General features: G+C 45.3%; 1 protein-coding gene across 1 annotated transcript in view; it reads right to left on the reverse strand.

Annotated features, from left to right (window-relative positions):
• Window positions 1-6,924, reverse strand: part of DISP3 (dispatched RND transporter family member 3) — a 74,915-nt gene extending 67,991 nt beyond the window's left edge. The window contains exon 1 of the mRNA XM_074306283.1: window positions 6,664-6,924. The gene's annotated coding sequence lies outside the window, so the exon portion shown is untranslated. The remainder of the gene's footprint in view (window positions 1-6,663) is intronic.
• Between the last annotated feature and the right edge of the window lie 6,843 nt (window positions 6,925-13,767).

Raw genomic sequence — 13,767 nt, forward strand, 5'->3', positions numbered from 1 at the left:
CTACCCCAACAATAGAATGTAAGCTTAATGAGGCAGGGATGTTTGGATTTGAATCTTTATCCTCATATATAGTATGTTGATTGAATTTAGTGGCAGATAATCAATATTTGTTGACTAGGATTGAACGGCCCTTTGTCCAGAACTCATCTCCTCTAGGGAGGATGAAGAACCCAAGGCCCAGAGTATAGGATGCTGGAACCAAATCCCACTGCACTCTAGGGCCTCAGTTATCTACTCCTCTAAAGAGCTAAGGGACAAACACTCTTGCCAAGACAAGAAAAAGGGCTCCTATTCCCTGGAAGGCTGGGGAAGCTGAGCCTCTTCTGATGAGGATGATTCTTAGGAAACCCACCTGATAAATCAAACATACCAATCCAGGGAACTCCATAAATATTCATCAAATGGCTGAATAAGGGAATACCTGTCTAGCCCTTCACTCTGCTCGGATATCTGGCCTCTTTCCCCGGGGGGAGGAGCACAGGGAAGAATACCCCCCACACCCTTTCCATTCCTCTCTTCTCATTCTGTATGAATAGCAGAATGATTATTTGCTCGGCTGCTTTAAACAGATTTTAAAAAAAGCAGTTTCTTCCCTCCCCGTCTTGGTCCTGAAGCACATTCCCTCTTGAAAACAAAGAGTCAGTGTAGGGATCTTGCCCTGCTTCTCTCCCAGGAAACGTGGCTCCCGTGGGTGGGATCCACTGACCCTGCTTCCTTCCAGGGTAACAGCAGTGCTCAGGAGGCATCTTTCTGCCTGACTCAGCCCATACTGGGAAGTAGGTTCTGGGAGCTTGGATCATAGCATGGTAGATGGGGGAGGGACATTGCCCTCCTTCCCCCAGGAAAGGACTGATCTTCTGACCTCTGCCAGGCAACTGGCAAACGAGCCCGAGCTGACTCCCTGTGAAATGGCACTTGAAGAAAACATGCATATTTGGGAGTTGTTGCATGTTTCTCTTTCGAACGGATGCTATTCTCTTTATTTCTTTTCCCTGACAAACCCTGCCTATGCTTTAGCGCCTCAGAATCCAGACCAGGAGGCTATTTTGACAGATTCTGACACCTCCCCTGGCAGGCAAAATACTCCGATTAGAGGAGGGGGAGAGAGGAAGAAGAGTTTTCAGATGACAAGTCCTTCTCTTTGATCCTGAGACTTGGGTCTTTAGGACAACCGGACAGCTTCAGCCTTTCAGGAAAACACTTTGTATATAATAAGCCTTTAAATGCAATAGCAATGTCAGAAATTTCTGTTATGACAGTATCCCCATATGCAGAGGGTGGAGGGTCCAGAAAGGAAGGCAAGAGGAATCCCAGCTATATTCTCCAGTATAGGAAGGTGAGTCAGTCTTGCAAATCAGTCTCCCAGTTTCTGTAGAGGTAACCTCTGACCTCTGAGAGGAAAGGAGAGCTTCACAATATCATGGGTCCAAATAATCCTTGGCAATTTACTAAACTCTAATAAGAATAGTATACAATGATTTAAGATTTTCAAAACCTTATTTCATTATTATTTATTATCTCATTTGATCCTCTCAAGAATCTATGATATAAATGCTATTATTATCCCCAGTTTACAGATGAAAAAAACTGAGGCTGAAAGAGGTAAACTGACTTGGCAAGAGTCATGCAGTGACCTCGGTTCTCTAAGGTTGGATTTAAAGTCAAAACCTCTTGATGCCAAATTTAACACCCTTTCCACTGTCCAACATTATTTCTAGATAGAAGTTCTTCACTTCTTTTATATCATGGATTGCTTTGGAAATCTGCAGAAGGCTCTAGATCTCTTATCAGAATGTTCTCAAATACATACAGTAAGATACAGAGGATTAGACAGGAAGTCGATTGTATTGACACAAAAATGTAATTTTTGGAGTTTTTTAATGTTATTTTTAAATTTAAGTTTACAGATTCCCTGAAATCATGGCTTTAGATTGTGTGTTTATTAGGGGGAGGAAAAGAAGAGGAAAAAAAGGGCAATGGCCTTTGAGACAGGATTCAAGACTTCATGCTCTTTAAAGTCAGAGCTGTTATCCTGCTTCTACCTGGGAAGCTTCCTTTGGGCACAAACACTGGGCCACTTAACTACCTATGAGACCTAGGTATGCCGCTTCATTTCTCTTCTTACTTTCCTCATTTGTAAAAATGAAAAGGTTGGACTCCATGGCCTCCAAGGTCCCCTTCCCAACATTAAATCAAAACCCTCTGAGATAAATTGGGGAAGGGAGGGAGAAATATGAGTAGTCACCACTTGCCCCCCTACTAAAGGCTTAGATCCTTCACACAGTAGTCTCTTAACTGTTTGTTAAACTGAATTGTTTATTTAATTGTTTAGTCTCCCCTGAATGCCAAAACATCCTATTCTCCCCCCCAAAAAAAATCCTACCCCCATCTCTGGTATTAATCACATGCCAATCAGGATTTAAACTGGGCAGGAAACAAATCAGCATCTTAGGAAATGGTCAGAACACAGATCCTAGGAGTAGAGAAGTAGATATGGCTTTAAGTGCCATATGGTTTATTTCCCCCATTTTACAAATGTGGAAATTGAATCTTATAAGTGCTAAATGATAATCTGCTATTTCTGTCCATTGAGGCACAGGGGAGTCATTGTCTGGGCTATAGTACAAGCCCGAATCTGTCTTTGATGGGATTCAAAAGTCAGGATACTTAGGTTCAAATCCCTGATCATTCATAGATATTATCAGTGTGACCTTGGGCCTCAGTTTCCTTATATGTGACAGGGATAGCCAGATGGATTCTAGTTCTAAATCAATGTTCCCTTAAATATAACTTTCCTAGTTTCCTATTTCCTCACATATAATGCAGAACTATATTTTCTTATACCAAGGGAGTATCAATAGTGGTAAAAAGTCCTAAGGCCTTTGCAGATTCACTGGGGTAGAATCCAATTCTTCACCCCAAGATTGAGTTCCACCCTTAAGCTAGGAACCATCTGCAAAGCTCTAAGAAGCAGAATATCCCTGAGAGGAGCCTTGAGAAATCACAAAATCCAGTCTCTTCCTTTTCCAGATGAGAAAGCTGAGACCCTCAGAGGGGATGTTCCCCCCAAGGTTAGTGTGAAAGCCCAAATTATAACCCAGATTTCCTGATTTACAATCAAGCAGCATTATTAGAGGTGACATTTGTAGCTAGGTTTCTGGTTTTGGAAGATAAGGAAAGATGAGATGGGGTTGTAAGCAAGGGACAAGGTGGGCTGAGGGAAGCAGAGTATTTGATAACATGTTTAAAAAACAAACAAACAAACAAAAAAACCTAAGCACAAAATCCTAATCCTAGGAGGGATGTTACTCACTGAAATTCCAGGCACCTCCCAACCCCGGGTTTCCTCCCTACAATGAGGGTGGAAATTCAGCTTCTCAGTATCTGGGATGACTTATTCATCTAAAGCGATCTCCTAGTAGGCAGGGAATGTCAGCTGTGGGTTTCATACCACCCCATATCCCATGCTTCTCAGGGGGAACTGGAGCTGCTGCTGAGAGTGTGTTAAGTGGGCTGGTGAAAGGTGGGGAGGGTGGAAACAGGATGTGTCACTTAAATTAAGAGAAACTCCCCTTATGATCCCAAGCTTGGGAACAGAGGCAAGGAAGCCTGGAATAAGAATGGCCCTGTCCCTCATAAGTCAAAGATAGGCAGAGAGAGAGAGAGACAGAGACAGAGAGGGACAGACAGACAGACTACAGAGACAGAGAGAGAAACACACAGACAGAGACAGACAGACAGAGATAGAGAGAGACACACAGAGAAACACACACACACAGACAGAGAGAGAGGGAGGAAGGGAAGGAGAGAGACAGACAGAGAGACACAGAGAGACAGAGACAGAGAGACACAGAAAGAAACACAGAGGAATAAGAATATATAAAGGGAAAAGATTGCAGGGGGAAATGTAGAAAGAAGTGGAGGAGATTTTTAGGGGAGAGACAGAGACATGGACACAAAAGAGACAGAGGAGAATGAAGGGATGCTGATTTTAACACGAGGTTATTTGGAGGTGGATGGAGGTTTAAGAAGGGATAAGAGATAGATGCTAATAAGAATGGAGAAAGAGAATGTAGAAAAGGAAGCACTAAGTTCAAATTTAATCTGGCACAGCAATGTGGGAGATAGCCTAACAGTAAGTAGGAGCCACAGCAGCCCCATAGTCACCCAGATTGAGCTTTGTTCTCTAAGTGGCCTTAATGCTGGAAAAGTAGAGGCAGAGGGGACTCCTGACTCTCTCCTCCTCCTCTCTCTCTCTCTCTCTCTCTCTCTCTCTCTCTCTCTCCTCTTTGTCTCTCTGTGGTCTGTCTTTGTGTATGTCTCTGTCTGTCTCTGTCTCTCTGTCTCACTCTCTCTATCTCTCTCTCTGTCTCCTGTCTCCTTCTCTCTCTCTGTCTCTCTGTCTCTCTGTCCTCTCTCTCTGTCTCTCTGTCTCTCTCTGTCTCTCTGTCTCTCTGTCCTCTGTCTCTCTCTGTCTATCTCTGTCTCTCTCTCTCTCTGTCTCTCTCTGTCTCTCTCTGTCTCTCTCTCTCTCTCTGTCTCTCTCTCTGTCCTCTCTCTCTCTCTGTCTCTCTCTCTCTGTCTCTGACTCTCTGTCTCTGTCTCTCTCTGTCTCTCTGTCTCTGTCTCTGTCTCTGCTCTCTCTCTCCTCTCTGTCTCTCTCTCGTCTCTCTCTCTCTCTCTGTCTCTCTCTCGTCTCTCTCTCTCTCTCTCTCTCTGTCTCCTTCTCTCTCTCTGTCTCTCTGTCTCTCTGTCTCTCTGTCTCTCTCTCTGTCTCTCTGTCTCTCTCTGTCTCTCTGTCTCTCTGTCTCTGTCCTCTCTCTGTCTCTCTCTCTGTCTCTCTCTCTCTCTGTCTCTCTCTGTCTCTCTCTCTGTCTCTCTCTCTGTCTCTCTCTCTCTCTCTCTGTCTCTCTGTCTCTCTCTCTCTGTCTCTCTCTCTCTCTCTCTCTCTCTCTCTCTCTCTCTCTGTCTCTCTCTCTCTCTCTCTCTCTCTCTCTGTCTCTCTCTGTCTCTCTCTCTCTGTCTCTCTCTCTCTCTCTCTCTCTCTCTCTCTCTCTCTCTGTCTCTCTCTCTCTCTGTCTCTCTCTCTGTCTCTGTCCTCTATCTCTCTCTATCTGTCTCTCTCTGTCTCTCTCTCTCTCTCTGTCTCTCTCTGTCTCTCTCTCTCTCTCTCTCTCTCTCTCTCTCTCTCTCTCTCTCTCTCTCTCTCTGTCTCTCTCTCTCTCTGTCTTCTCTCTCTCTCTCTCTCATCTGACACAATGCTCTTCCTCCATTCCCACCGCCTCCTCAGATAAGGAGCCGGCCCCTGACCAGAAGCCAGGTACAACACGATCCGCGCACACGCGTGTATGTCGGGGGAGGCAGGTGCGGGCAGGAGAGAGGCCCCGAACACACATGCGCTCCAGGCACTTGGATGTGCATGTGAGTGAATGGGTTTCTCGGAGAACATGCATGAATCCGCTGATCAGTCTTCCACCCTCACCGTGGCTCCCTCCGGCCGTGTAGCCATCCCCACGCCCCTCGCCGCCGTGCAAGTTAAAGCCGGAGTTGGGGTCGGGAGGCGGGGCCTGGCGTTCAGCAGCCGAGACCCCTCTAAGGTCCCTGCAGTCACGGCTTCCCCGGACCTGTCCGAGGTGCTGAAACCTTGGAAGGACAAACGCTTGTCTCGGGAGGGGGCACGAGCTGAGGGGGCAGAGCCTCGGAAGCCCACCTGCCATTAGCCGGAGGGGGCGAGTTCGTTTCCCGGGGGACTTTGGAAAAGTTCTTTGCGCTGCAGTGTTGGCACCAACCTGATAACACTGCGCTCTCCCCCTCCCCTTGTCCCCATGAAGCTCAGCCTTTTTGTTCTCCGCTCCTTTTGCCCCCACCCCCGCGGGCCCAGGATCCATTTCACTGACTGACACCCCACCCCACGAAAGGGAAGGGAGGGGGAAGATGGTTTACTGGGGCAGAGCCCGGGAAGCTCCTTCTGGGCATCCTTCCGCGCCAGCTCGCGTTTCAGGCTCCCACCTCCTCCAGCTCAGCTCCAATCTCGGCCTCCGCGGGCCACTAAGACGAGGGGACTAGAGCCGAGGAGCTTGGGTCCCTTCTAGCTCCGACGTGCCGTAAGCTCAGGACTGGATAGATCCCTTCTGTTAGTGGTCTCTCTCGAATCCCCCCCCCCGTCCCACCTTTAAAGCTGGGGAGTGTGCATGGGGGGGGGGAAGGCGGCAAGAAGAGCTGTAAATCTTATTAACCCTTTCCATTCTTCCCCCTCCCACCTTCTACAATACCCCCTGCTGCCCCGAGCCTCTAGAGCTCCTCGGTCCGCTCAACTTTTACCCAACCGCGCGATAAGATGGAAGAGGGGGCGGGAAGGACAGATCCAAAAGGGGCTGCCATTGGCACCTCTTCTGAAAACTAAGTAATCCGTCCGTCCTCCCGAAGCCTCGGCCTCGGAGATCGTAGGTCCCGCAGAATAGGAGAGGAGAGGTCCGCTGGGTATCCGGCCTCTTTAGCGCTGGGACCCTAGTTCGCCCCCCCCCCCCCGCCCCACTGTCGGCCAGGCGGCAGAGAGAGTCTGGCATCTGGGCAGGCGGGCGCTGAGCCGCGTGGCCCGCCGGCCGCCGCGTGCCCAGCCTGCCCCTCTCGCCCTGTCCCGCCACCCTCAGCTGCCCCACTCACCTCTGGCTGAACCGTCGGGCGCCCGGGCGCGCCCGGCCCCGCGGGCCACAGCCCCCAGAGGCGCGCCGTGTCCAGGGCGCACCCGGAGGCTGGGACGCTGCGGCCACTTGGAGCTGCTCCCCTCCCCCAGAAGCCGCGGGCGGTCACGGAGCCCGCAGACTTCCTCTGAGCCACAGGCCGGCTCGGGGCCCCCAGCTCGGGCTTGGGACTCGGGCTGCTGGGGCGCACCGGCCGCCCCTCGCGGCTGAGCTGGACTCCGGCCCGGGGGCTGCGCAGCGCAGCCAAGCCGGCCGGCTCGGCCAGCCAGCCAGCGAGCTAAGCGAAGGAGAGAGCGAGCAGCAGCAGCCCCACTGAAGCCGCCGCCGCCGCCTTTTATCCGCCGCCCGCCTTTGTTTGGGTCCCGGCTTCTACCATCCGCCGTGGGGATGTGGGGGGGGCGGACTCCCCAGCTTCGCCGTATCCCCGGTGGGCCCCTTCCAGCCACTCTTCCCCCCCTGCCTCCGTGGCCGGCCCGGGGCCTCGGTTGTGCCGCCGCGCGGCGAGATGCGGAACCAGAAGCTCCGCGCAGCTGCTCCTGCTCCTTCCCCTGCAGGAGCCCGAGCGGTGGTACAGCCGGACTCTATATATTGGGCAGGCGGAGGCTACAAAGGGGAGGATGTTTTGGGGAGGCTGCCGCGGGGCGGCGAGTTTGGGGAGCAGAGCAGCGACCTCTGGGGTCCGTTCCCGTCTCTGCAAAGGGCAAAAGCCCATGGTACCCCCTCCCCCGTTTCTTATCGGTTTCCCACTTACCTCAAGAGTCTTCCAATTCAGAACTGAAAAGAATTATAAAAATCAGTCCCTTAGTTTATAACTGAGGAAATCAGTCCCTTAGTTTATAACTGAGGAAACTGAAGCCCCAAAGTGTAAGTGCCTTGCCAGAGTTTTACAGGAATTAAGTATAAGAGGCAAGATTTGAATCCAGATATTTGAGGCAAGATTTGAACCTAGATATTTGAACTCCAGCACTGGAGCACATCCATACCACCTTCCCTTTCCCTGTCCCTGGAGAACACCCAAGCAGGTTGTCCTCTTGGCCACTGGCAAGTCACCAGCCTCCTGGGCACTTCCGAGGGCATTCCCTGGCCTCCGTTGCCAAACCCAGGTTCTTGGCACCCCCTCCACAGCCTGCCCTCATTTGGTGGCATTCCTGCCTCCTCCATTGGGAGCCTGTCACGCTCTTTCAGAGTCATGCCAGCCCTAGAAAACCGGGAGATCCTCCAATTCCAGCACACTCTGATGTCCCACAGGCCAGAATGACTCCTCCCCCCAGTCTGCCCTAGGCCCCAGCCAGCTGGAGGAACACGCAGGGAGAGGGGGCTCAGGAAGCATCTACCAGTAGGTGGTGCCAGATCATTCCAGGGTCTGTAAGCTTGTCCGGTTTTCTCAGAAAATCACTTCATACTCAGGCTTCACCTAGCATGATGAATGCTGTTTTGACAAGTTGGCTGGGGAGAAGAAGGGAAAGAAAAAGGAGGGGGAAGTCCCATGGAGAGAAACTTGCCCTGACAATTACTGGGTGATAGGATGCTAATGAAGGGATGGGGTGGGGTGGTGCAGAAGAAGAACAGGAAGGAATCTCAGAATCAAAATTCTAGAGCTGGATAGGCCTCTCCTAAAGTGGTTTGTCTGAGGAAATGCTGTATTTATTTTATTTATAATAATAGCTAGTCTGTGTATGGCACTTTTAGGTTGGCAAAGAACTTGTCTCATTTGATCTTCATAACAATCCTCCTCTCCCATTTTATAGATGAGGAAACCAAGGCAGAAAGAGAGTAAGTGACTAATCTAGTGTCATAGAATAAGTGTCCAATCTAGATTTGAATTCAGATCTTCCTGACTCGATATCCAATATTCTATACTCTGTGCCACCTTTATTCAATAAAATGTTGTATTCTTCTCATTAGAACATAAACTCCATTAGAGCAGGAACCATCATGCTTTTATATTTTTACCCAGAATGCCTAGCTCCAATGTTTAGCTTAATAGTAGGCACTTAATAAATGCTTGCTGGTTAATTGATATCACTCTGTCATATTTTCCTCACCAAGAACCCTATTGTGTAGTAAATAGTGCAAGTTTAATTATCATCACTCTGCAGATAAGAAAATTGAGGTTCAAAGACCCTAAATGACTTGCTGACTGGTCATAATCCTAGCTGTTCTCCATTTGGTATTTATTCAAAGCATTTATTGAACAGATGAGTTTTCTCAGAGCCACAGGCTCTATTATGAAGATGAACCTGCATGAGACACAGTCTCTGCCCTCAAAGAGCTCAATTTGGAAAATAAAACACAGAATCTTAGAGTTAAGTGATGTCTAGAATTTTCCAAAGTCCAGAAGTATCTGAACAAAGATCTAGTCTCTACTTGGTAAAAAGATACCTATTAGAGCCTATGATAGCAGCCTATTCTATTTTTGGACAGCTCTAATTGTTAAGATGTTTTCCCTAAAAGAGCCTAAATCTGAGCTGCCATTTCCACTGTAATGGTTTTTTCCAAGTTCTGACCATTTGGGCAAAATAAAACCTATAATCCCTTTTCTATATGACCATCTTTCAAGCCCTAAAAGACAGCTCTTACATCCTTTATACATACCACCACTAACAGCAATAATTCAAGCTTTTTTCCTTGAAGCCTAATCTTTCAAGCAATCATATTGTATGACCCGGTCCTGCGGCCCCTTACTTTCCCTCCTCTGGACATGCTTCAGTTTGTCAATCTTTCCCAAAATGTGATCAGCCCATTATAGTACTAAAGGTCTGTACAACACTACTATTAGGTCCCTAATTGTAGACACTAAGACAGAATAGAATGTAAAGTGGAAGGAGTGCTAACTCAGGTCAAGAGACCTGGATTCAAACTCTGCCTTCAAAGTTTCTGTGTCATCTTGCCAAAGTACTTATATCTCCCTGAATCTCAATATCCTTTATAAAACTGAAGGCTTCTAGGTCCCTTCCAGCTCTGTCTGTAATTCTAAGATCACATTAAGATATTTTGGGGATGGGTACTTTGTCACATCATTAAGTCTTATCTAGTCCATTAAAACTCCAGATCTTTTTTCAACCAAACCATTGTTTCTTCATCTATAATTTTGGTGAGATGAGTTTTTGAACCAAAGGTAGACTTTACATTAAGTTTTGTTGTATTGGATTTGATCTATTGTTCTAGCCTGTTGAGATCTTTTTTGTAATCTGACCAGGCATTCAGTTTGCTATCTATCTTTTGTCTCTCAAAGCTTTATGTCATCTGCTAATTTGGAAACTATTATTTTTAGCAAATGTTTTTATGGATGCTTCAGTGAATTCTTTCATCTTTGTCTTGAACAAAGACATACATAAGTAAAATGAAATCAACACTATCTTCTGTTGTATAACTGTCATTCCATATAGTGTAGATTATATTATATTCCATATAGGTAGATTATAATCTACCACTTCACTGCCAGCAAAAGTAAGGCATGCTTTATACCAGGCCACCAAAATAAAAACTGATTTAAGTTCTAATAGTTTCAATGGTATTTTCCATCATATTATTAAAGCTATTGCTTGAAATTGCCCTACTGATTTGATAAGACATAATTCTCTGTCTTAAATTGATGTTAAGGATGAAAATGTTGGGTTTGACACCTGGCTCTTACTCCTGTATGATGCTTGGGCAAATAATTTAAGCTCTCTAGACCTCTCAGTTTTTTGTCTGTAAAATGGAGCTGAACTAGATGATAACTAGAATCCTGTCTTGAACAGCATAGGATCAAGGACAGGTCCCCATGGACCCTCACTATAGAACTCCCAACTTGACTCTGATTCTTTGAGTCTAGTCAATTCACCTGTCCAGAATTGTTGTTGTTCAATCATTTTTTAAAAAATCATCTCCAACTCTTTGCGGTTACATTTGGGGCTTTCTTGGCAAAGATACTGGAGTAGTTTGCCAATTTTTTCTCCAGCTCATTTGATAGATAAGGAAACTGATGCAAACAGGGTAAAGTGACTTTCCAGGGTCATACAACTAGTAAGATTTAAACTTACAAAGATTAGTTTTCCTAACAGCACTTTATCCACTGTACCAGCTACTGGCCCCAAATTCATATACCAATATATAATAATCTCTTCCCCTGATCAACAGAGACACTGCAGCACTAGATACTCTATTTAAAACTCTTTCAAAATCCAAATATATGATCTCCATGACATTCTCTTAATTGGTTAAGACTTGCCATTAACTGTGTAATCTTGAGCAACTTAATCTCTCTGTGCCTCAGTTTCTGCACCTATAAATTAGCTTTCTGTTAAACCCATTAAAGAGAAAAGGATGGATACTTAATACATATTTGAAGCCCTCTTGTTCTTTGAAAAATATATTGGGGGGGGGCAACTAGGTGGCAAAGTGGATAGAGAACCAGCCCTGAAGTCAGGAGGACCTAAGTTCCAATCTGGCCTCAGACACTTAATACTTTCTAGCTATGTGACCTTTGGCAAGTCACTTAACCCCAATTGCCTCAGAAAAAAAACTAGATAGATAGATAGATAGATAGATAGATAGATAGATAGATAGATATAGATATAGATATGATATTATGTATGTGTGTATGTATATATATGGAGTCCAAGGCAAATGATATTCAGCATAAGATTTCCACATCTGTCACTCAGTTCCCATTCTTTTTTTTACTTTTCTTTCAGCCCCCTCCCTCCTCCAAAGGAGGAGCCCCTTCTGGGGTCAGCAAAGAAAATATGTGAATTATTATTCATATGCAAAATAGTTTGCAAACCTCAAAAGCCTTGTATAAATTTAGCAACTACCATTATTATTAGCAACAAATGCTAGCAACTGTGAGGAAGCTGTGCTTTTATTATTTTTTAAAATGTTTATTGATGCTTCTCTCTCTCTCTTTTAAACATTAACTATCATTTCTCAGTTATCCTCCTTTCCTCTTCCTACTAAATACCCCTGTTAAATAAGTCCAATCAAGCAAAACAAATCAACACATTGTCCAAGTCTGACAATATATGCTTCATCCCCTACCTCCGGTCCATCACTGTCTCTACCAAGATGGACGAGCCATGTTTTAGCAACGGCTATCAGTCATGATTGTACACTCCATTGATCAGTGTTCTGAAGCCTTTTGTAGTCGTTTCCCTTTACATTATTGTAGCAATTGTGCAGACTGTTCTCAGGGTTCTGCTGAGTTGGCTCAGCTTCCCAAGTTTTTCTAAATTCTGACAGATTTGTCATTTCTTAATGACCTAATACTCTTCCATTACATTCATATTCTACAATTTGTTTCGGGCCCTCTCCAATCAGTGGCGGATGTTTTCCTTCCAGATTTTTTCCTCCCACAAAAAGAGCCACTATAAATACATTTACATGGATGGAACCTTTCTTTCTGTCTTTGACCTTCCCCTGATATATGCTTAGTAGTGCTATTGCTGTGTTAAAAAAAAAAAAAAAAAAAGATAATTCCCAACTATACCAGAAAGGTACACCAATTCATACCTCCATAAAGAGTACATTAGCATGGCTGTCTTTGGAAGTGAGCCTTTTAGAAAGCAGATGAACAGCTCTTTATTCATAAAAGTTTTCAAGGCCCCAGAGGCCAAGGCTGTTCTTTCTCTCTCATGGGCAAATTAAACTGTGGAGAATTAAAGGAGGAAATTTAGAAGGAACCAGAGTATTTCTTACATCTCCCTGTAAACATTTGGGGCACTGAGGTTGGCGCTGGGGCAGACGAATATCAATAATAACTCTAGCATGTAGATAGTTTTAGTGTTTACAAAGCACTTTACCATCCATTATCTCTTATCTTCACATCAGCCTTGGGAAGGAGATACTAGATCATTTAGAAACGTAGTTCTGCCTTTGCTCACATCTGAGGCAGTCTATCTACTAGACCAGTGATATCAAACTAAATAAAAATGAGGGCCACTCAAATAAAAATAAGGAACCCTATGGGTTGCATATTTACTAAGAAAACTACATATTAACATTATCTAGGTTCTGTTATATTTTTCTTTCTTTTGCTATATATTTCTCAGATTTTAATGATACCAGGTCCAGAATGTTTCTAAGGGTTTGACCATCTGTATTACAAGATGTAAACCTCTCATATGAGGATCATGGAAAAAATAAGGAGCTCTTTTATCTCAAATACTCATCCTTTGATTGATAGGTCTCTTGGCTGTGTAAACTCTGAGAGAGGCCACTTCAGAACCTCTACACGCTGGTCCTTTTCTGAATAAACACAGACCCATGTAGGTGCAGAATAGACCATTCCCAGTGACTCCTGGCAGTGGAAAAGTCATTCTGTTTTGTAGAATGCTTCCAAATGCATGATTTCAGTGGTTGCTCACCATGCATCTGTGAAGTAGGAAGAACAGGGATCGTTAGTCCCATTCTTTAAATGAGAAAACTGAGGCTCAGTGAGTCACCTGCCCATGATTTCCCATTAAATCAGTGGCAGAGCTAACAACTTAGCTGGGATCTCCTGATTTCCCTTGTTCCGTCCTAAAATATATATTATATTAATATGACATATTACAATGCACAGTCAGCTCCCTCCAGACCTAGAAGCTCACCAGTAGTTCCAGACCAACCCCTTCATGGAGGTGGGGGTGGGGTAGGCTGGGGAATAAATGCCTTTTAGTTTTCATGGCAAATAGATTTTGAGGACTCCATCCAGGTTTAAAATATTTGGTAGCTCAGTGACATACTAGATAGAGCCCTGGCCCAGAAGTGAGGAAATCAAATCCAGCCTCAGATATTTATTGCCCAGAATGCTTCCGGGCAAGTCATTTAACTTCTCTTTTCTCAACTGTGAAATGGAGATAGTAACAGTACCAACCCTTCAGGGCTATTGTGAGGATGAACCGAGATAATATTTGTAGAGTGCTTCACACAGTATAATATTTATTCTCTCTCCCTTCCCCCATTCTCAATGATTTTATTTGTCATTGTATCTTAGATATTGAAATGAATAGGGTGTTAGGGCTAGAAATCCAAAAATCTGAGTTCAAATTCTGCCTCAGATAATTACTAGATGGATAAGCCTTCAAGTTTCAGTTTCTTCATC

This window comes from Sminthopsis crassicaudata, chromosome 3 (assembly GCF_048593235.1).
Source record: "Sminthopsis crassicaudata isolate SCR6 chromosome 3, ASM4859323v1, whole genome shotgun sequence".
Classification (NCBI taxonomy): Eukaryota; Metazoa; Chordata; class Mammalia; order Dasyuromorphia; family Dasyuridae; genus Sminthopsis; species Sminthopsis crassicaudata.